Here is a 24,784-nt window from a genome sequence, read left to right on the forward strand (position 1 = left end):
CTCATAACATTTAGCTTGCTCGGTGGGACTCTGATCAGGTCTCTATGGATTTGGCATTGATGGTATCTTTGCACGAATTTTCAACTATCATTCTCTATTGTCATCCAATAATAACCTGCTCGGAGGATTTTCTTAACAAGAACGAACCCGTTCATACGAGGTCCACAGGTTCCAGCATGCATTTCTTCTAATAACTTTGTGGCTTCAGCGACGTCCACGCATCGAAGTAATCCTAGATCTAGCATCCTTTTGTAGAGAATTTCCTTATTCAGGAAGAATCCATTGGCCATTCTGCGGATGGTTTTCTTTTGGCTGCTTGTGGTATTCTCGGGATATTCTCCCTTTTCCAAATACATCTTTATGTCGATATACCATGGCTTACCATTGGGCTCCGCCTCCATATGAGAACAGTAAGCATGTTCTTCTATTAGACTTATCTCCCAGCGGGTCAATGTGACTGCTTTCAGGATGTTGTATCATTGATGCTATAGTAGCAAGATCGTCAACGAACTCATTTTGAGCCCTCGGTGTATGTTTAAAATCAATTCTTTTGAATTTCTTGCACAAATTCTGTGCGAGGTTTACATATGGCAAGATCTTGGCGTTCTTCGTGGCCCACTCGCCTTGTACTTGATGAATCAATAGATCTGAATTGCCTATGACCAATAACTCTTGGATGTTCATATCCAATGCCATTTTGAGGCCTAAAATACAGGCCTCGTACTCTGCCATGTTGTTGGTACATCGAAACTTGAGCTTTGTGGCCATAGGATAATGTTATCCAGTTTTTGATACCAAGACTGCTCCGATTCCTGAACCTTTGTAATTGACTGCACCGTCAAAGAACAATCTCCATCCTAAATAGGGTTCAGCTATATCTTCTTCTATCGTCAATACTCCTTTGTATGGGAATTAGGTTCGAAGTGGTTCAAAATCTTCATCAACTGGGCTTTCAGCTAGTAAGTTGGCTAATGCTTGTCCCTTGATGGCCTTTTGTGCTATGTATACAATGTCAAATTCACTCAATAGCATTTTCCATTTGGCCAATTCCCTATAGGAATGGGTTGGCGAAAGATGTATTTAAGTGGATCTATCTTGGATATGAGGTGACTAGTGTATGATGACAGGTAGTGCTTTATCTTTTGGGCTACCCATGTCAAGGCACAACATGTCTTTTCCACCAGTGTGTATCTAGCCTCGCAGACGGTGAACTTCTTGCTCAAGTAATAAATCGTACGTTCCTTTTTGCTGGTTTAGTCGTATTGTCCTAACACACATCCAAAGGCATTATCTGATACCCATAAGTATAGAAACAACGGACTCCTAGGCCTAGGGGTTACCAAGACTGGCAAATTGGAAAAGTATTTCTTGATGGTGTCGAATGCTTTCTGCCACTCCTCAGTCCATTTCGTTAGTGTGTCTTGCTTTAGCAGCTTGAGTATTGGCTCCACAATGATGATGGATTGGGCTATGAACAGTCCAATGTAATTTAACCTTCCGAGGAAGCTCATGACCTCTTTCTTAGTCTTTGGAGGTGGTAATTCTTGTATAGCTTTGATGGGTCTAGCTCTATGCCCCTTCGGCTGACTATGAATCCTAACAGTTTTTTGGCAGGTACTCCAAATGCACATTTGGCCAGGTTTAACTTCAAGTTGAATTTTCGGATTCTGTCAAAGAACTTCCGCAAATGTGTGGTATGGTGTGAGCTTTCTCATGACTTAATAATGATATCGTCCACGTATACTTCAATTTCCTTATGGATTATGTTGTAAAGATAGTGGTCATAGCCCTCATGTAAGTGGCGCCGGCATTTTTGAGGCCGAACAGTATTACTCTGTAATGGTATACTCCCCATGGGGTGATGAAGGCGGTCTTCTTCTCATCTTCTTCGCTCATCAAGATTTGATAATATCTTGCGAAGCAATCCACGAATGATTGTAACTCATGTTTTGTGCAGTTATCAATGAGTATGTGAATGTTTGGGAGTGGGAAGTTTTCCTTAGAACTAGACCGATTGAGATCCCAGTATCCCACACATATTCGGATCTTTCTATCTTTCTTGGGTACCGGCACTATGTTGGCCAACCATGTCGGATACGAAGTTACTTCCACCACTCCGGACTTAATTTATTTTTCCACTTCATCCTTGATGCGGATACTAAGATATGGCTTGAATTTCCTGGTTTTCTATTTTATGCTAGCCATGTGGGCCTCATTTGAACACAAAGGTCGACTTCCCCAACGGGGTCACGTTGAGCTCCATCGAATGCTCTTATATATGTACAGCTTTGGCCAATCTTCCCCAGATCACAACCTAATTGGCTGAGAGTGGATTCAGGGAAAATGTAAAGACTAGCTTTATTCCAGATTAAAACTCGGGTTACCACTTTGTTTCGACACATGACGGTGACATGTAGCGCCTTGTTGTGCAGTGTGCTTTCCTTGGGCATCTCTTCACTAGTGAAAGAGATTTGATGTTCCCCCATGACATATGCGACCATCTCGGCCATATTTTCACTGCTTATGCCTACGAGGACATAGGCTTCGTCTAGCACTTTCATTAAAGCTAGACGGTGTCAAGGTAAGCTCAGTAATAATGCCAGTATAGATATTTGGGTTGGTGTTTTATTGAGATGTTCCACAATAGAGTATTCTTTAGGCTGCATCAGGCTTAAGAAGTCTTCGGCCTCGCCTTCAGTAATGGGCCTTCTTTAGTTCCCTTCATTTCTTGGTGTTTCTTAGGCCAATCGGGAGTATAACACCTCCTAGACCGAGTCATTCCCTGGGCAACTACCGCTTGGACAATGAATTCCATTCTTGGTGCTACTCTCGCTTCTTGAGACACTGCTATGATTAGTGCGGGGATTAGTACTTTAAATTGTGGGCGCTCTTGCATTATGAGTGACACCACTATTTTCTCGAGCGCTACGACTAGGTCTCGAATCACAGGCTTGCATACGGTCCAGTCTTTTTCTCTTTCGATCATGTGAATCGTGTTGTTGCCATGATTAGGCAAGGGATTGGTGTTCATGTTTGGTGTAGCAGTCTGAAGAATGATCTTCTTTTTGTCAATCAAATCTTGTACCTTGTGCTTCATATTAATACAATCTTCAGTACTGTGTCCGTTTCTCCCAAAATGGTAGGCACATGTTTGGTCCGCTCGGAAGAATATATTTATGGGATTGACGACCTTTGGGGGGACCACTTGGATCATCCCTATAGTATTTAGTCTCTCTAGCAATCGAGTTCGTGTTTCTAGCAATGGAGTAAACACGCAGACAGGCTTCTTTTCGAAATTATGACGTGGCAAGTTGTAGGAATTTGGTAGTGGTTGATTTTGGTAATTTATCGGTGGGTTATTTTGTGGGGCTCTGTAGGCAGGTGCGGGAACTTGGTAATTTGGATGTTGAGCTTGGTAGTTTGGTGGTGGCGTTTGGAAATTGGGTTGTGCGTAATAAATGGGTATAGGGTTATATGGTGCAGATAAGTAGGCACTTAACGGTGGTGATTGATAGACTTCAGTGGGAGATTTTAGCTCTTCTTTCTTTTTGGGTTTTGGGCTAGGTATATGGGAAATGTTTGCCACACCATCTTTCTTCTTCCTAGTGGGTGCCACAGTGCTCTGTCCGGCAGCTTTGCTGGCCATACATATAATTCTTTCCGATTTGAGACCATCTTCTATGGCCTCTCCTATCTCCACTAATTTGGAAAATGGCCTTCCGGCCATTGACAACATTCGATCATAAAAGTTGGTATTTTGTGACCGGATGAAAATGGAGACTAGCTCTTCTTCGCTCACTGGCGGTTTTACCAGGGCGGCTTCGGCCTTCCATCTACTCGCATACTCGTGGTAGTTCTCTGTTTACTTCTGCTTGACTTTTTCCAGGTAGTACCGGTCTGACACTGTTTCAACGTTAAATTAAAATCTTTCCATAAAGAATTTTGCCATGTCTTCCCATGTGGCCCATCGGCGCATGTCTTGCGCAGTGAACCATTCGGAGACTTCTACAGTTAGACTTCAGCTATATAGCATCATGATGAGTGTCGTATTGTTTCTAACACCGACCAATTGGTCGCAATAAGCTCATAAGTGGTCCTTGGGGTTGCTTGTTCTATTGAACATTTCAAACTTGGGCACTTTGAAGCCCTCGGGTAGATCTAAGCCTGGATGTATACAACGATCATCGTAGCTCAAGCCCGTCGCTTTGCGGGTAGCTCTTGTGGACTATTCCAGCATTTCAGCCATTTTGAGCTCTATTTCTTTGTCGCGCTTGTCTTGTTCGGCTCTCCTAGACTTTTTCATCTCCTCATAATGATCAAGCGCCTAGTGATCTGGGGAAACGGTGCTTGGCGTGACAGGAGTATGGAAAGAAATGGTTGGGTGTGTGGGGTGGCTTTTGGGTGCGTAGGTAGTTTTTGGGGTTGGCAGAGAACTGGGGCTTGGGCGTATAGTGATGTTGGCGTGAGTGGGTTGAGTTGTTTGATATGATGGCACTGATTGAGTGGTTCTGGGGATTTGGACAGTGTTGAGTGGTGGTGGGGTATGGTAGGATGCAGTTGGTTTAGCGGGGTGTGGTATTGCTCTACCGGGATAAGTGGTGAAATGGTCGTGTAGTGATGAACTTAGAGATGGAAAAGCTGAAGGAGGTCTTCTTGCCTCTGCAGGTGTTTCTTTGGCAGCACTGGCCATTTCAGTTCTCGTGACCTTCTCTTGAAGGTTAGCAACCTTCTCAAGTAGCATGTTGATTACATCCTCAGAGTGCAAGGGTTCTTTCGGGTTCAGTTGGGCTGAGTCCCTAATGACGAGTTCGTTCTGATTATGCTTACCTTCCGATGTACCAGTCATTTTTGCCTTGCCTTTTTCTTATTCAGAAAGGGATGCTATTGCAGCTTTTGATCTAGTGAAGTACGCCAGAGTGGAACAACACGGTCAACCTTTTCTACGAGAGAAAAAATAACTTAATGTCAAATGATGTTAGTACGTCAGACAATAATATGAGAGCAAGGCGTCGCACGTAGTTAGCATACAAGCACATAGAGCACACAAAATGCATGTATTTGATTCAAACGATGATTGATCCTCTATTCCAGGGTTTTGGGTATTTTGGCTCTCTTGAGTCATTTGGGTTCTGGTTTGGAAGTCAATGGTTGATTTGCTTTAAACGATCTTCTCGATGCTTACTTATACTAAATAATTATGGGAAAATATATACTTTATATAATATAGGGACCGAGTTTTATGTAGACTGCCTACGTATCCCTCTGCGAGAAATTAGGCCCTTCCATAGTTCGGTTTACATAGAAAGTACTTTTCCTAAACCCATTCTACCCAAAAGCTTCCCAGACTAGGCCCGATAAGGGCATCCTACGTATCCCTCCTTAGGATTTCAGGTCGAACATAGTTCCTTTTACATATAACTTGGGGGGGGGGGGATAAATCTTTTAAGAACACAAAAAGGGATCTCCTAACTCTACCCAAAAGATGACCTCTCTTTGAGATCGGAACCGGTTGTTGTCCTTATAACTGCATATTTGGCCTAAGACCCTACTTCCTAGTAACAGGGTGGGAGCACTACCCAAATCTCCCCAGTGTGGCCCAAATGTTCAAATTCAAACTTGAAAGCTTTACATTCTTCGATATTGTGCCCAGGCGCTCCTGAATGAAACAAGCAGATCTTTTTTTGACTTAGCCTGCCAGACGAGGGTTTCCAACCAGCCTTGACTGGACAGACCTTCCTGGTACTTGCTAACTTCTGAAGATGGTGGCATATGATTCTTCGAAAATAGTAAAGTAACGCCAAATGTGGTTGTCCAAAGTGATTCTTTCATTCGAAGTGACCGTGTCATGGACCAACAAGGACTAGGGTCCTTATAACTTATGGATTGTCTTATCGTCAATCATTCTCACGAATCTTCTCAGGGCTACGTACTCGTCCACAGTGTGGCCAGGTTGGTTTTTATTGAAGAGACACCTCTTGTGCGCCTAAATCGGAGCGTAAGGTGGTAACATTTTATAGCTAGAACATGCGGCCCTTACACACTTCATATTCTCGAAGATTTCTTCGCATAGCACATGCTTCGGTGTGACACGGTAAGGACAAGTAAGGGCCTTAAGGGCGATTGCCCACCAAGTTGGAGATGGTGGGCAAATAGGCCCCTAGGCTATATGATAGTTATCATCTTGGGTCGCAGAGGCGGTAGTGATGGACTCCTTAGAAAGCCAGGTTTGTTCTTGCACTCAGATTCCTTCTCGGGATCCTCATCTTCTTCACCAAGAGTTTCAGTTTTGACTATCAGAGGCACGTAGCTTCATGCCATTCATTTGACCTTATCTGAAAGGTTCTCTCAGTAAGGCTCCAATTCTATAGTCTCTTTGGGTGGGTCCCCAACTAAGTCCAAAATTCTATCGACCTGTTTGATCTTGGCTCAGACCAATTTGATCTTTTCCTCTAGCCTACAAATCTTCCTACTAAATGATCTTTTGTCCTCGCTAGCGGCATCGCTCCTAGGGGTAGTGTTACTTTGAGTTCTTCGCTTGTCCATGATAGTAAATTCAACCTTTAAAGAGGTGCCAAGGGTTAGTTTTCTGATGCTGGTGGTTTTTTGGCTATTTGGCATTTCTTTGTGTCTTTCTTTGGGGAGAGTGATTGGAACATAGGATCAACCAGTCTTTCAAACAAAATACGTAAAGCACATAAGCATTTAATCATGTAATAATTTATACTACACGCGTTTCTAAAGCATAGTCACCCTAATCGATTTGAAACATGACTGTGCCATTTGCATTAAACAATTGCCCCCATAAATCATAGTTTCATTAATAATATTTCCCCCTAAGGGATTACAAAAGATAATAAGCATAAAGTAAAAATCAGCAGAAATGTCCTCCAGTGGCTGATGATGAAGCTATCTCGATCCTCGCCTTCTTGGCCCTTCAAAGAGCGGTCTGAATTCAGAGATGGGTTGATGATAACACGACATCCATAAAAAAAAAACCTTTTCTGTGAAGGGTATCAGTGTGGTGTCCTCCATTGCCTTCTTCATTCTATCATCCAGCTCCAACAAGCAATCATATGTGAAGTATAACTCTTGTGTCAAGCTAGCTATGATGGCTCGATCATACTCAATCTTCTCCAAATATTTGGTATCTCTATCATCGGCTTGCCTTTGGATCAAGCGGGCCTTGATTTCAGCCTTTGAAGACTTGTCTTGGATATAGTGATAAAGGATAGGACTAGGGGCGAGGGTTCCTTGCAAGTGGGCCCTCAACCAATCTTTATAGTCTTCATTACAACCCGGGTTGAACCTATCTTGAGCTAAAGTATTCGGACCTTAAATGACGAGACCATTCGACTCTTGGACTATGTCTCCAAAGGGATCTTATCTTCCTCATAGTCAATTATGAACTCTCCCATGTTTCCTACTTGGGGTATGATCTGGGTCCTACCAAACAGTCTCAAGATTCGAGCAGGCACATAAGGGTGAACCCCTCGAATTCTCATAAGTGGCAAGAATGGACATTTTTGCCCCTTGATGACAACAAAGTCGGATATTAAATCGGTGAACATCACTGTATTCTACCTTGTTTAAGCCAAGAGAAGATGAAATCCCAACCTTTCTTAGTTTATTGTCCTATGTTTCGGCAATGAGAGTAAAGGTCATCTTTCCCCGCTTACTTCCTCAAGTATGGGGTACCCTCGACTTTGTTCAAATGCTTAGGGATCCACCATTGTAGGAGTAGGTTACATCCTTGGAAATAATTTAATGGTTTCAGCATATGCTTAGGGCTCGGTACATATCAGCAAGGATGATGGGGATTAGGTCAAAGTATTTGGTTTCCCCACTTGTGATTACGCCATGAAAGATATCATGGGTGACCGAAATGACTCGGGTGTCTATGGCTTGGTGTCTATCCTTTGGGAACACCATGAGTCCCAATAAGCCAATGGCGAAGGCTAAAGGTCGGGTAGATTCCCACTCAGCAAGGATTTGAATTCTGTTGGGTGTTTTAAAAATCCTCTTTGGGTCCCAAACTTGTTGTACAAATCCCTAAACGCTACAGTTGGGCCGAATATCCAATTGGCATGAGATAAGGATAGCATTTTTAGGATTTGGTTAGGGGTAGGCTGTTCTGGGATTAAAAGGTTTTGGTCGGGTTTCTTCCTCCTTCTTAGGCAAGTCCCAATGTTGTCTTTGACATCACGAAGTTCCTCCAAAGTCGGGGCCATCTCTATGTCATCTCCAAACCTAGATACCATCCTATCTTGGTCCCAATAACCGGCAATCACCTCAATTAGCTCCCTACAGCCATTCATAGTTATTAGTGAGGGAAAATTTCCTAGACATTTGCTAACTTTCCTTTGTTCTTCGGTATTCATCAAACCCTACCAAATCTTTAGCATGTCGGGTACCTCGAGAACCATGTGGAATTTCAAGCTGGTATGCATCAACAAAACAAAACGCGGTTAATTTTCCCACCCCCATGGACAATGGTTCAGCACATATGCATATAAAATGTTTCCATTTAGCACATAGTAGGATGCGGTGTCGTTTCGGGTCATAGACCGTCTTGACACAAGGTAGTTTCCCTAATGGATTTTAGATACGTCTCAATTATCCAAAACCCATCTAGGCAAGCATGCGCTAATACGTTGGGATTTGACTTAGCTCTATCATAGGCAATACTAGAGTGGGCTTTTCAAATGACTGGGACTCGAGCGGACTACTCGAGGTGAACCGTTGTCAGCTGTTGGACGACCGCGAACCAACTCCGCCTTCAACATGTTCCAAAGAAATATTTTTGGTTTTTTTAGTGAAGGCTACACCACGAAACTGTGTGTCCCCTTTGAAACCATGCAGTTTTTTGCCAGTGGTGGTGGAGTTTATGATATGCATGCAATGACAAGAAAGCAAACAATTAAGCAACTAATTACAACTAATCACATTATATTGAAACACTTATGATTATAACCTATTTGAAATCCCCAGCGGAGACGCCATCTGTTACAGTTCACTTTTACGCGGGTGCATAAAAGCTATTAAGAGGTTGTGGACTCTATTCGGATTTTTATATTTTTAGAGTCGCCAACTAATTTATAAGAGAAATTAGAAAAACCAAGTTAAAGGGTTTATTTAAACAAGATAAAAAATCCTTTAAAACCAGAGTTCGAGGTAAGGGTTATGATGATCCCCAAGGAAAGGTTTTAAGCACCCTAGTATTAAAGATCCTTAGAATATAGTTGACCTACGAGCTTCAATGTGTGATTAATGTGATTATTTGCTTAAAAGATTTTCTTTCTTGTAAAACTGTCACGGCATATCATAACTCATGTGTCACGACCCAGCCCCGGGGCCATGACTAGTGCCGAGCTGGACACTCGTATACGTACCTGTTAGACATAGTCAGGCTGACACTATAGACAATATGGGAATTGACAAAGACCCAAAAGTTCACAATGTCACATATCATGATAATCTGTCTCCTGAGGAGTCACAACCAATCACAACGTAATAAAATACACAAGCCGACAAGGCAGCCACTATATATCATTATAATACGCAAGCCGAAAAGGCTGCCACTACATGTCAATAAACTACGCAAACCAACAAAGCTGCCACGACATATCGATACCATATGCAAGCCGGCAAGGCTGCCACAATAAACAGAAATATTCACAACAAACCATATAGGCACAACTAATCATAATCTATATACAACCCACACATATGTCTACAGACCTCTAAGAGTATCAACAGTGAAACACGACGGGACAGGGCCCCGCCGTACCCCTGGACAAACATATATATATATATCAAAAGATCTGTACCAAAAGTCTAGGCTCCGGAACAGCGGAGCTCTCCAAGACAGCTGAGTGGGAATCCTAAGCTGGAGGATCACCTAATCGAGTATCTGTACCTGCGGGCATAAAACGCAGCCCCCCGAAGAAAGGGGGTCAGTACTAGATATGTACTGAGTATGTAAAGCATGAAATACAATAAAGAGGATCATGACTGAATAGGGATTACAGGAGACAAGTATAATATCCAGAATACCAAAACACTTGCCTTATGAAACATAAATCATGCATGTCAATATCATATATCATACCCGGCCCATTACGGGACTCAGTGAATAAAGTCATCATATGCCATCCTTGGCGCCATAATCACATCATCATATCATATATATATATATATATATATATATATATATATATATATATATATATGTACCGTACCCGGCCCTCTAGTGAGGGACTCGGTGAACAATGCAGTGAAATTGTGCACGATAACATACCCGGCCCAGGACTCGGTGAAAGACATATTGAGGCATGCACGAGCAGAGTAGTGAGCAACCATATACAAACTAAATCGTCATCAGAGACTCGATAGAATAAGTAGAATGAATTAACACTTGAGTATCAATGGCGACAGTCATATCAAGTATCCCTTGAACGTCATTATGAATTATGTCAAAGGGAACTTCAGGAATCATAGACACGTACCAAAATCATATGAAATAGCTTATGGAAATCAAGAACATTAACCATCCTAGTGTCTCTAAGAATAGTAACTTATACATTCGTCATTTGTTCGTTTCATATGAATCATGCCAAAAGGAAGAAAGGATAACTTTGCATACCTGTTATAGGTTAACCGTAACCAAGTTCGCTTCGTCGCCCCTTTAGCCTATTTAATATGAAAGTAACGCTATCGTTAGTAAACTATACTTTCTAGCTTATAAATCTACAACCAATCGCTTATAGGTATCATTCTTTAGTTCATACTTTCCTGATTAGGATTTTCGTTAGTTAAGAACTTAACGGAATTCGGGCAGCATTTCCCCTATATAACTCGCCTAACCCGAACTTCTAATTAATCTCCTGTTATCACAGCAATACCAACAATAATAGTAATAGAAATATTCATATCAAATCCTTACAATCCAGCCCATAAACAGCTCAAACAACCCAATAACCTTTCTTAATCCTTTTCCAATCCAAATCATTAACATTTAAGATTATACACCAAACATACCAACATACGCTTTGTATACGATACGTTATGCACTTCTTTTTCCAAATTTAGAGGCCATATCAACGACAACACGACAACAACAGGAACAACAACATATGAACATAAACCACACTTTTAATCTTTCAACTCAACAATTCTATATAACAACTACAACTCCTAATACCAATGCAATTTCTTACTCCCAATTTCATCTAATACAATTTTAATCTTTCCATTACAACACCATTAATCCAATTATACCATAAAATGAGAAGATCTTACCTTAATTTAATCGGAGAAAATTCTACACTCACTTGCACTAAATTTAATCTAAGCAAGAATTATTTTTTTTTAAATAACAAGCTGGCCGTGAGCAGTGGTTGCCATGGCTGTTCAAGCTCTAGCTTCAATTGAGCAAAATTTGCAAATGAAATGAAAATAGCCAACATTAGTCATCTATATGACTATATATATTTTTTCCACCTATAGGACACGTGCTGACTCATCAATTTTTATTGTTTTGTATTATATTTTTTTAAAAGTCGGTGGGGCCCACTTAATTATCTAATTAGCTAACTTAATTAATCTTAATTAATCACTAATCTCCACTTAATAATCTAATCATAGTTAATTAATCCCTAATCTCCATTAATATTTCTATACTAATTGAAATTAATAAACAAATCGTGCACTAATTAAAATCGAGGATTAAAAGTCCTTATTTCATATCCCAAAAGTAATTTCGTCCTTTAAATTATGTCAATTGGCTTACGAATAATCCAATGTACAAAAAGACGGGTAAAAACATCCTTCCCCCCTTTGGAACATTCGTCCTCGAATGTTAAATTAGTCCTGCGCACCCAATACTTCCTTAAATGTTCTTTTATTGAATTATGCCCTTCACACGCCTCTTTCATTGGTCGATTCCCTTCAATTTATTTTAATGCATTCAAGATCTCTATGTAACCATTCCTGTAATATTTCTTCTTGCTCTTGCCTCTCGAGGTGATAATTCCACGGCGTTGTCTTTACTCTCCTCGACTCCTTATTCTTCTATAATTTCTCCCTTAAGCTGTATCGTTAACTTCATCTATCTTTTAATCCTTAAATGAGATTTTATAACGCGCAGTCGTCCCTTGTCGATTTATTATACTTTACAATCCTAGGAGTATTTCATGCCTCTGGTAACCTGTAGACCCTTCGGCACTCTATGAATAAAACGACATTTCCCAAGGTGTAACATTAATTTACTTCAATAACCTTACATCGCCCTGCTGTACAGTCCATATTCTGGAATCTTCGGCCTCATGTATTACTCTTCAACTTCTTTAGAAGACTTTAACTGTCATTCTACTTTTTAGCTCTTAATCTCAATCCTTAGAGTTGGCTATCAAGTAGCGCGGGAGTTTCCTCATATAACAGCTGCTCTGTGATCTGCCTATCATTAACTGGTAAAATTCTGAAAGAAGTTTTGATTTGACATACAAATTCACTGTCATCCCGTAACCCGCTTGTTCTGATCGTCGCGCTTAACCCATTTCCCTTAATCCAGCTTATAACACTTTAGTCGTATTATCTCGTGTCGTTTTATTATCTTTAAGTCAAACTCTTCTATTGCCTCTTTACCCAGATTTTGCTCTTAATTTTCCCATCACGCATCACAATATGCGAAGTGCTCAATTAAGTCCAAGAAATACCTTAGCGTCGTCTCACCGACCTTCATGCAGACCTTACATTCTTCTCTTGTATCTTTCAATTGATATCGGGCTCAACTATGGCTTTTGCTCTCAGTACTAATCCTATCTCGGTACTTTGGTTCAAACCATCTTACACCTTTCCTTAATATATCCAAAATATCGCAACCGCATGGTTATTACTGAATCCTTATTCTTCTTATCAAGTACCCGCTTGGTCTCGTTCTTAGCATACAAATATTCGTAATTTATATAACTATTCTTGTACAACTTGTATAAAATAGATCCAATCTTAGTCACAGTCTTTCCTTCTTCTTGTTCATTCTGCTATACATATCTCATCCGTACTAAAACTCACTCGTAGCCTATCTTGTCATACTCCTTTCCTTTCATTTATTCACCTTTTGATTTTCTCGTATTCCACTATAGGATATTCTCTATCCCTTCTCTTTACTACTTATAAGTCGCAATATCATTAGCGAACAACTCTATTGCCAATATCTTAGCCTTTAACCCAGTATAGCGTAGCTCTCCTTTATAATATCTCTTAAGTTACTCGTTACCATTCTCTTGTCGTACTCTTTCTTTTTACCATTCACCCACTTCCTAATGTCATATCATACAAGATCTTTACAAATGATCCTTGGTCTTGTCTCAAATACCATCCTGACTGCTATCCATTTATTGCTGGCCTTCAGATCTTACTAACTTGTTTTAGCAAGGGATCTCACTTGAAGTTTAAGCATCCATATCAAATATATTACAGCGTCAATCGTTTCCATCTTACACTTGCACTTCTCTCACCTGCTTCCCCCCTTAAGGGCGTACTTATACCATTATCTATTTATGTCCCGCTCTATGTCCCTATTTCCAATCTCAAATCCACCCGATCCCTTTTCCAATTAACTTGGTATACTGCACCATACCCATGTCTTTCTTTATAATTTATAACTTGATTATCCACGTACGAAACCTTTTCAAAATCTCGAAGTGACGAGAACCTTTCTATGTATAGTACAAAATCTCATCTGATAATCCGTAATCGAGTAATCCAACCAATGTAGCAACTCATCCAAGGCCACATTCCATTTACTCCATTCAATAATTATTTAGTACTTGTAGTCGTTCCAATTTCTTAATTAGGTAGCACTTATCCTGATGATAAGTATCCAAAGCTCTCTTGTAACCTTATCTTTACCCCTACGGTCCTTGTCCTTTAAGGGTTTCACTGTTTCTAAGGTGAAGTCGTACACACGCAGTATTCCTTTATGCCTTATACTCTCTTTACCCTTGTTGTGCACACAGTACCGGCTTCTAACCTACTCAAAATCATATCGAGTTCATCTTAATGACAATCTTATCTTATCACCTTGTCGTCCTACTACACCTTTAAATCCATAGTTATATTTTTCCGTTTTGTTCGATACTCGTACCCAATTAATCACGTCTATCTTAGGTGTTTCCTTTAGAATTCCTTTTATTCTGTGCACGAAGAATCTCATGCTACCTCTGTATCCTTCGGAACCACTACTCCTGCATAATCCCTTTCTCTTTTTCAAAGTGTATTCTGTTCATCCCTATTTGTTCTTATCATCCCAGTCATTCTCTGGCATTCATTCTGCTTCGTTTCTCATCTCTTTATAGTTTGATCCTTCACCGTTTTGTCACTCATATTACTCGTGTCCTCGTGTTCGTTGCTCATCTCTTTATAGTTTGATCCTTCATCATATATGTCATAACCTATTACTATTATCTCGTTTTCTTCTTATTTCCTTCTTTTAATTAACTCCTTCTTTTCTTGTGCTCACTTTCATTTCCGTTATCGCATAATCTTTATTTCGAACTTTCCCTATAGAACTTTATAAGTCTTTCCCATTCGTTCTATACCTTGCCTTTCCATTTCACATTTGCCTTTATACCTTAGTCACATAGATCACGTCATATCTTTTAGTCACTTCCTCGCTAGGCTTTACTCATTTTCATAACAATCCTTATTATATTCACATTATATTCTGTTCGTAATCAATCCTATAGTATAACACTTCTTAACCTTTTTCCCTTTCTGGTCAATCTTATCCTTAATACCTCACAAGCTATCTTATCAATACATACGTATTCGTCACGATTCTTCCTCCTCCGTACTCTTGTCTCAATCATACTATTATTCCTTTTAACTATAACTCGTCGTAATTTGTCTCTGCCGATCAATTCAGTTGATACCTCAATATAACACTCTATTAAGATTTGCCAGCCCTTTCTAAATCATCTTTTACTATCACAAGCCCTTCCAAATTGTCCTAACATTTCCTTTTTACCATATTGATCTCGACCTTATAATTACTATTGACATGACCTTTCAAGAATGTTACGAACTTATATCTCATTCTCTTTTTATTTCTAGAAAAAAATTGGCAGAGTTTCCTCTGCATTTCTTACTATCCCAAAACCTGCACGCAGGAAATACCAACAATGGCTCACAGTGCCAACATATACATATATATTATATCGTATCATAGCCGCACAGGGCTCCCCATATCAATAACAGTATGAAAATGACGAACTTACCTCGTATGTCCAACTCAAACTGTACCTGTTACACTTTCCTGTTTATTTTCCCTTTCAATCTTTAACTGCATTTCAATCATACCTGCAACATTCATACCATATCTAACATATACCTTGCTTACCGTCACTTATCTTTTTACTGATTTCTTCAGCTCCCCCTGTTCACACTTTATACATTCGATCCATTCTCCTATCATACTTACCATTACTTACCTTGATGATAGCCAGTTTGTCATTTTGTATATACAAATTCTCATAACGTAACCTTAATATCCAACTTTCACCTGTATGTATAACTACTTTCCATCCTAGATTCCAAAATTCCCATGGTGATGGGAACACATTGGTCGCTGTTACTCATAAATACTTGGTTGTCAGCCCCTTTGATTTCCGCTGGCCGCTATTAGGTAATAATCTATAGCAAATGCACATATATAGGAAATTTCAATAAAGTCTCATATACCTGTAGTCGATCGGTCTCTAGTCTGATCTGGTGATCTATAAGGTGAGGTGTGCTCCTCGTCATCATCTACCCTCCATCTACTCGTCTGGCCTTCATCATCTTCCTCATCTGAGTACGAGGAATTAGATAACCGAGCAACTCCTGGTTTACCGACGACCAGGATAGGGGGCTGGAGTAATCTGTGACACTTACCGAGGTAGCCGGTCTAACGTGGTGCTCTGCCATAGGAGCAACTGGTACGGCCTCGGGGACCGCCTCCCTAGATATCATAAACTCTGGAGGAATTGTCCCTGGGTCCTCCGAGGGGTCAGTCTCGATAGAATAACTGAGGCTCCTCCTGCTCGGTCCTGGAGCCTGGGGTCCTAAACTTACCCTAGGGGCCTTCCTAGCACCCCCACTATCTGAAGCTGACCTCTTCATCTCTCGCCAATCTGCACCTACCTACAGGAAAAGAGGTCAGAAACAATCCTTCCTAGATTCTGGCTCTATCGCACGATCTAGAGTAGGAAAGAAAGACAACATCCTAAATGTCCTGTAGCTTCCTGTTTATAGAGGTGGTGCACAACACACCGATAAACAAGACTCTACTAGACACGGTCTGTAGACACTCCAAGGATGAACTGCTCTGATACCACTTCTGTCACGACCCAGCCCCTGGGCCATAACTAGTGCCGAGCTGGACACTCGTATACGTACCTGTTAGACATAGTCAGGCTGACACTATAGACAATATGGGAATTGACAAAGACCCAAAAGTTCACAATGTCACATATCATGATAGTCTGTCTCCTGAGGAGTCACAACCAATCACAACGTAATAAAATACGTCGGGCCGACACGGCTACCACTATATATCATTATAATACGCAAGCCGACAAGGCTTCCACTACATGTCAATATACAACGCAAACCGACAAGGCTGCCACTACATATCGATACCATATGCAAGCCGGCAAGGCTGCCATAATAAACAGAAATATCCACAACAAACCATATAGGCACAGCTAATCATAATCTATATACAACCCACACATATGTCTACAGACCTCTAAGAGTATCAACAGTGAAACATGACGGGACAGGGCCCCGCCGTACCCCTGGACAAACATATATATATATATCAAAAGATCTGTACCAAAAGTCTAGGCTCCTGAACAACGGAGCTCTCCAAGATAGCTGAGTGGGAATCCTAAGCTGGAGGATCACCGAATCGAGTATCTGTACCTGCGGGCATAAAACGCAGCCCCCCGAAGAAAGGGGGTCAGTACGAGATATGTACTGAGTATGTAAAGCATGAAATACAATAAAGAGGACCATGATTGAATAGGGATTATAGGAGACAAGTATAATATCCAGAATACCAAAACACTTGACTTATGAAACATAAAGCATGCATGTCAATATCATATATCATACCCGGCCCATTACGGGACTCGGTGAATAAAGTCATCATATGCCATCCTTGGCGCCATAATCACATCATCATATCATATATATATATATATATATATATATATATACCGTACCCGGCCCTCTAGTGAGGGACTCGGTGAACAATGCAGTGAAACTGTGCACGATAACATACCCGGCCCAGGACTCGGTGAAAGACATATTGAGGCATGCACGAGCAGAGTAGTGAGCAACCATATACAAACTAAATCATCATCAGAGACTCGATAGAATAAGTAGAATGAATTAACACTTGAGTATCAATGGTGACAGTCATATCAAGTATCCCTCGAACGTCATTATGAATTATGTCAAAGGGAACTTCAGGAATCATAGACACATACCAAAACCATATGAAATAGCTTATGGAAATCAAGAACATTAACCATCCTAGTGTCTCTAAGAATAGTAACTTATACATTCGTCGTTTGTTCGTTTCATATGAATCATGCCAAAAGGAAGAAAGGATAACTTTACATACCTGTTATAGGTTAACCGTAACCAAGTTCGCTTCGTCTCCCCTTTAGCCTATTTAATGTGAAAGTAACGCTATCGTTAGTAAACTATACTTTCTAGCTTATAAATCTACAACCAATCGCTTATAGGTATCATTCTTTAGTTCATACTTTCCTGATTAGGATTTTCGTTAGTTAAGAACTTAACGGAATTCGGGCAGCATTTCCCCTATATAACTCGCCCAACCCGAACTTCTAATTAATCTCCTGTTATCACAGCAATACCAACAACAACAGTAATAGAAATATTCATATCAAATCCTTACAATCCAGCCCATAAACAACTCAAACAACCCAATAACCTTTCTTAATCCTTTTCCAATCCAAATCATTAACATTTAAGATTATACACCAAACATACCAACATACGCTTTGTATACGATACGTTATGCACTTCTTTTTCCAAATTTAGAGGCCATATCATAGACAACACGACAACAACAGGAACAACAGCATATGAACATAAACCACACTTTTAATCTTTCAACTCAACAATTATATATAACAACTACAACTCCTAATACCAACGAATTCATGCAATTTCTTACTCCCAATTTCATCTAATACAATTTTAATCTTTCCATTACAACACCATTAATCCAATTATACCATAAAATGAGAAGATCTTACTTTAATTTAATCGGAGCAAATTCTACACTCACTTGCACCAATTGCACTATTTCCTCTTCCTCAATTCGATCCCTTATGTTTCTATCACTTCCTTGGACGTGCAAACTATCTTGGAATTTAATCTAAGCAAGAAATTTTTTTTTTTAAATAACAAGCTGGCCGTGAGCAGTGGCTGCCATAGCTGCTCAAGCTCTAGCTTCAATTGAGCAAAATTTGCAAATGAAATGAAAATAGCCAACATTAGTCATCTATATGACTATATATATTTTTTCCACCTATAGGACACGTGCCCCCCCCCCCCCCCCCCTAATGACTCATCAATTTTTATTGTTTTGTATTATATTTGTTTTTAAAGTCGGTGGGGCCCACTTAATTATCTAATTAGCTAACTTAATTAATCTTAATTAATCACTAATCTCCACTTAATAATCTAATCATAGTTAATTAATCTCCATTAATATTTCTATACTAATTGAAATTAATAAACAAATCGTGCACTAATTAAAATCGGGGATTAAAAGTCCTTATTTCATATCCCAAAAGTAATTTCGTCCTTAACTTATGTCAATTGGCTTACGAATAATCCAATGTACAAAAAGACGGGATATAACATCATGTTTTGGAAAAAATTCATTTATTTGAAGACGAAAGAGTTGGGTTTTTCTTAAAAAATGTATAAAGTCTTAAGGTCATTCCATTTCCGAACCAAGACACGCCTAAGATTTCTCTTTAGTAGAGTCCAACTTAATTTGGTTCAAATGTTTATGCTTTTAATCCTTTATAATTTTGTTGAAAACATTGAGTGTATTTCTTTTGTAAATATGCCATAGGTTTATACAAGTATGAGAAGGTTTTTGCATTTTTGTTTATCTTTTGTCTAATTTTAGGTCAACCATATCCTACTTTTAAACCTTTTACCCCTAAAATAAGGATTAAGTGTATTTCCTTTTGTTTATGTGACTTAAGGTTTGGGTTAGGCCCAAAAGGTTCAAAAACAACCTTAAGTTTTGAGTATTAAAAATCATTTTCATCTTTTCTAGAAATCAATTTTTTGTTCTCCTTATGTACCAAAATCAGTTCAAATTTCAGTTTCTTACAAATAAGGCTCAAAATAGTTTTTTCCCCCTTTTTCCATATCCGTATGCATGCATGTATATCTCGTATATCATATATGCTATTTCCAGATTTTTTAAGACTTCACCAAAATCATTTGCCAATTTCATGCACTTATTTTGATTAGCCTTATTTGAAAACTATTTGAAGGTTTCCCTAACTTTTTACGCTAAATTCCTACGTTCTAACCATTGGGTTTCAATAATCACATAGCATTTTTTTTTACATACAAACACATATACAGCTTGAAAAATAAAAGGAAAGTTTAGGCTAGTGGGCCTACCTAAGCCCCACTAGTTGCCATTTTTACCCATAGTTAGACCTTCTATGCGTTTTCATTTATCCAGACTAGATAGAAGAATGGCGTTGAGCTTTTGGCCCAATAATGGTTTGAAGGAGATACCCGAATGGCCTATCGTATTTCCATGCTAAACAAGGGAGTAGAAAAGGAGAATATCGGTTAGAGGCCATCTATACTTATATTTCACTTAATCATTACTAAAAAATGTAAACACTTCAATGGGGATTATTTGAACAACATATGTCACATATTACTAGCACAGTTCCGAAATAGAACAAACAAAACGGGCTCCATGATGAAATAATATGAAGAAGCCCGGACAGTCATGTAAGCACGTAGAGGCCCAAACGTTATGTCATATGCAATGCTAAGTGATCTCAACCCAATATGGACCAGGGTACAATGAAAATAAAGAACAAAAGCCCAGTCCTCAAACAATGAAAACTCACAGACCACATAGTCTTATATCTTATTGATATACAGCCTGATATGTATACCAAAATATACATGGGTTGTGTATCTTGTGCATCTGACATATCTATACCTATCATGCGAGCCTATATACCAGATATACACATGTATACATGTTTTCTTGACAAGATTTAACTCATAAAGCTCTTAACACATCCAGATATATAGGGATATACACCAAATATACACGAAGTATACATCAAGGGTACGCCCTTATATATCACTTCATATTTGGGCAAATAAACCATACTTTCAAAAAAAAAAGGATTGCATCCATGTGAACCACGACTATTCAGTTTAAAACCTCTAAGAAAAATTATACGAATCCAACTAAATAAATCCCTTTTGACCCAAAACAGTATCAAAATGGGAATAAACATATATTGATAGTGCATGTTGGTCCTTACTCAGTTCAGAATTTTAAAAGGGAACAAAGCTTAACCCATAATCCTTCATGACATGTATTCCTTTGAAAAAAAACAAGTGTAAATAGGCATTACCAAAAGGGGGGGGGAGAGTTGCAACAAAACAATTAACATAACCAAACTTTTTGAGTCCAGGGTTACTTGTGTATTTGGGAGGGAATTTAAGGTGATGATGAGCCAAAGCTCAACCCCTCTACTCCAGACCAACTAAAAAAAAAAAGCAAACTTTGAACTTTAAAGGACTTACCCAAGCAGTAAGCAGACAAAGGGGAAAAGGGGAGGGGTATTGAATCAGGTCTAAGGTGAGGAGACAAGGCCAAGAGAGGGTGAATGCTACAAAACTCTCATCCTCTACCTTAGGTACGCACAAGAGCGCTTCTCCTTCTTTTGGAGATCTTTTACAATTTTACCAACCTCATGTTAATAACAGGAATAGATGTAGGAGGGAAACATTTCTCAGCAGTAAACATCAAATAACATCAAATAAACAAGAACTTGCACCTCTAAACATGAACTGTGACTGGTCCTATTACATGATATTTAGGCTTTCTTATACACATAACATATGCATGGACATACATAGGCTGAGACAGGCTTGAACCAAACAAGGATAGACACTTGAGCATATCCTAAGCTATCGTAGGTGGGGTTGAAACCAAATGAATCACAGTATGCACACATTGAAAACATGATTACCTTTAACCACCAAATTTGAACAAGACCAGTCACATATTTTGACCAAATGATACTCATGCTTGAGGTGAAAACATTAACAGTTCAACATGGCAGGCAAGGTACATACCATATCCATAACATAACATCAAACTTACATAGAAATGTGTTTAAGCTATTAAAGTTAAGGGTTAAGGTTAATCTTAAACCTCATACTTAGGTACTTTCCAGTTGACTATCAATAAGCTGATACATATTATGTATCAAGACTAACAAGAACTTTATGAATCAAAATCAGATCTGTTGTACATGTTAAGAGACCAAGCTACACAAGTTGGCACACTACTCACACACCAATCAGACTATATTAAAACAAACCAAACAAACATGGCATTCATTATGATTGAGAACCCTTTGGCCAACAACAAACACAACCCAGTTGCAGTTGTACGAAATAAGCGTAAATAATCACTGATGCCTTAAACAATGACCACTGAGCCTAAAGTGAAGCATAAGGAAGACATCAACACCTATTACTGACCCAAGGTTGTATTGTCAAACTTTAGTTAGACAAGAGTCAAACAACTTAAGCATGATGAGTCCCTCTAAACAAACACTTCCTTAATCATGAAAACTAAGTCAAATCAAGTCACACAATATGCATCATGACCATGCTAAACAGTGATTTAAGCTAAGTTCTAGGCATGCTAATCAATTAATCACAATAAGAGACTACAACAGGCTAAAGACCAATTTGATCTTATCTAACAATCAATACCATATTAGCTATTCATTAACACATACTAACTAAGGCAACACATACACTAACACAAAATTTCTATATTTTTAAACTAATCTAACTAAGAAAACACATTATTACATATTTAAAACTAATCTATGCTAGCATATAATATATGACTAATAGAAATGGACACATATTACCACTAACACATCAAACAAATAAATGAACAGAAAAATAAATGAAAAGGAAAATAATTTACCTATTTCATGCGTAGCCTTGGCCGATCAATTGAATTGGAGATCCTTCAAGCTCCTCAGCCACTCAACTCAGCCGCAAACCAAAAGTAAGATTAAAATTTTAAAACTATAAACTCAGGAAATTAAAGGTTCTAGCAAATTGCTAGATCCCTAGGTATACTAAGTATATTTTTTGATTTTTTTAGACTTGTGTGGTGTGTTTTTCTTGTGAAGTATAAGGTCCTTTATATAGGCTCTAAATCCCCTAAATCAGTGTATCAACCGATGTGGGACTAAATGGTTTTGGGAGGATTCATCTTGAATCCGTGTGTTTTAATAAATGCAAATAGAAATCGAGGCTTTTTTGCAAGCAAGAAGACGAAATTCATTAAGGATTTGCAAAAAAAAAAAAAAAGGATGGAGTTTACCTCTTTCTTGGTTGATATGCAGTGGTGATGGTGAAAGAGGACAAGAACATTGATGGCTCTTGCCCAAAATGAACGAGCAAGACTGCATCTTACAGGTTTGACCCGTACCTTTGCTATTTCCAGTAATAACAACGAAGAGAGAGGAAATTTCCTCAAAGCGGCTAGGGTTTTATGCCCCTTTCAAACGAAAAAGAGATATGAGTGTTTTTGCTGAATATAGAGGGTGATGGGTCGGGTCTAGCCTTTGTTGGGTTGGACTCGGCCAAAAGAAATGAGAAAAAAAGGGGGGGCCAATATATATATGTATACACGGTATACATATGTATATACATATATACCTATATATATATATATATATAGGGAAGGGGAAAATATGCAATTTTATCAAATAGCCAAAATTGAAAGTGTCCATTCATTGAACATTCCAATTATGACCAAAATTAAAAATAATTAACCAATTAATTCTTTAAAACACGGCCGTAACTAATTATTGCAATTATACCCCTATTTGACTTTAATCATGCAATTGGCTATTTCCAATATAGCCACAATTAACACATAGCAATTAAATGACTATTTCAATTGCATCCATAACTAATACATGCGAATTGTAAAAATAAAATTAAAAAATTTAAATTGATTATCTTATTTAATTAACCAATTTCTTGAATTAACAGAGCAAAATACTTGTCAAATGATATTTAATAATTTAAAAAATAAATTGAATAATTATTTTGAACTATTTTGAATTAATTTTGACAAGTACTTTAGTATTGATGAAAAACTATGTAAAATACTTTAAATGACTTACAATGTATATTTGAAATTATTTTGCCAAATGAAATGGCAAACTATTATCAGAAACAATTTTGTAAAAATCATTTTTGTTTATAAAATATACATTTCACTCTGTTTGAGATCCAAGAACTCTAAGTAATTATGATATTATGGTACACTCTTGAGTGGGCTTGAATGATGTTCGGTCGATAGCAGTGAATTTGATTTTGAATAGAATGTATAAAATTGAGGAACTAAGATAAATGCTTGGTTGATCCAGAATCGGAAAGAGTAAGCTACATCTTCGGAAAGAGAAAGGATTTGAATTCGAAGCAACGAGATTACTTGGGTCAGGTAGGATGATGGTTGTGTTGTTTTGTGTCATTCAGATGGGGTGTAATTGTTAAGTACGCTTGAAGAAGGAAGTCTACAAAAATTGACTAAGTGTTATGACAAAGTTCCATGGGGTTTTGCGATTAGTGACTGGTCAGGAGCGAAATTGCAGGTGAGTGACACGATAAGATTGACGGAAAAGTGATTGCATTGTACCAAGAGGGTAATTTCATAGCATTCTTGGATGAATGGGTTAGAGTTGATTACTTAGAGGGAATCTTGGAAATCTCTTCAATTTGAAAGTTAAAGTCATATTTTCGATGTGAGGTTGTGTTCGTGATAGTAGATTATGTTGAAGCGTTGTTGACTAGATAGCATGGGGAGTATTTCAAATATTAACGACTTGGGAGAAATTGCGAAAGGTAAGGTGCACGGATTGTAAAGTTGATACGATAGGACTCACTAAAGGTGTAACGAGGTATTACAATTAGATATTTCATGGTTAAAGGTATGGTATACAAGGCCGCAGGTCTTGCATCGAAGTGTTCGGGGTTGTGAGCGAGTTAAGAGAAATCATAAAGAGAATTTAATGTATTTAGATTTCATGGATTTCTATGAGACTTGCGTGGCGAGTGCGAATTAAGGGACATAAGGATTTAAGTCATAAGGTATAGCTTCTTAATATTAGGTTGATGAGTTGGGTGAAATTCAGCTTTTGGAGTCGAGGGTGATAACACATTATCGATTATTCACGCGAAAATAGATGGAAGGGGTCACTATAGGCTCATGGAAGGCTTACTTGTTAGTTAGTAAAGTTTCAGAAGCAGTTCGGCTGAGTATTGGTGACATTCCGGGGGTTATACGCTTTGCACTTGGTCAGAATTGTTCCTATAATGATGGGTGGCTTATGGATACTCAATCAGGAAATGTATGGCTGTTCGAGTGTCCATTTTC

The 24,784-nt window shown here is 38.7% G+C and overlaps 1 long non-coding RNA gene across 3 annotated transcripts; it reads right to left on the reverse strand.

The window, feature by feature from the left end:
- Positions 1-9,463: 9,463 nt before the first annotated feature.
- Positions 9,464-22,701, reverse strand: LOC132615993 (uncharacterized). 3 transcript variants are annotated; one of them, XR_009572927.1, is made up of 7 exons: positions 22,316-22,701; positions 17,669-17,715; positions 16,874-16,962; positions 15,931-16,179; positions 15,739-15,846; positions 10,643-10,689; positions 9,464-9,916 (listed from the first exon to the last, which is right to left on the reverse strand). It is a non-coding gene; the product is annotated as an uncharacterized LOC132615993 (long non-coding RNA). The 3 variants fall into 3 exon arrangements; XR_009572928.1 differs by lacking the exon at positions 10,643-10,689; XR_009572926.1 differs by lacking the exons at positions 9,464-9,916; positions 10,643-10,689; positions 15,739-15,846; positions 15,931-16,179 and having other exon boundaries at positions 16,238-16,962.
- Between the last annotated feature and the right edge of the window lie 2,083 nt (positions 22,702-24,784).

The sequence above is a fragment of the Lycium barbarum genome, chromosome 10 (assembly GCF_019175385.1).
Source record: "Lycium barbarum isolate Lr01 chromosome 10, ASM1917538v2, whole genome shotgun sequence".
Lineage (NCBI taxonomy): Eukaryota > Viridiplantae > Streptophyta > Magnoliopsida > Solanales > Solanaceae > Lycium > Lycium barbarum.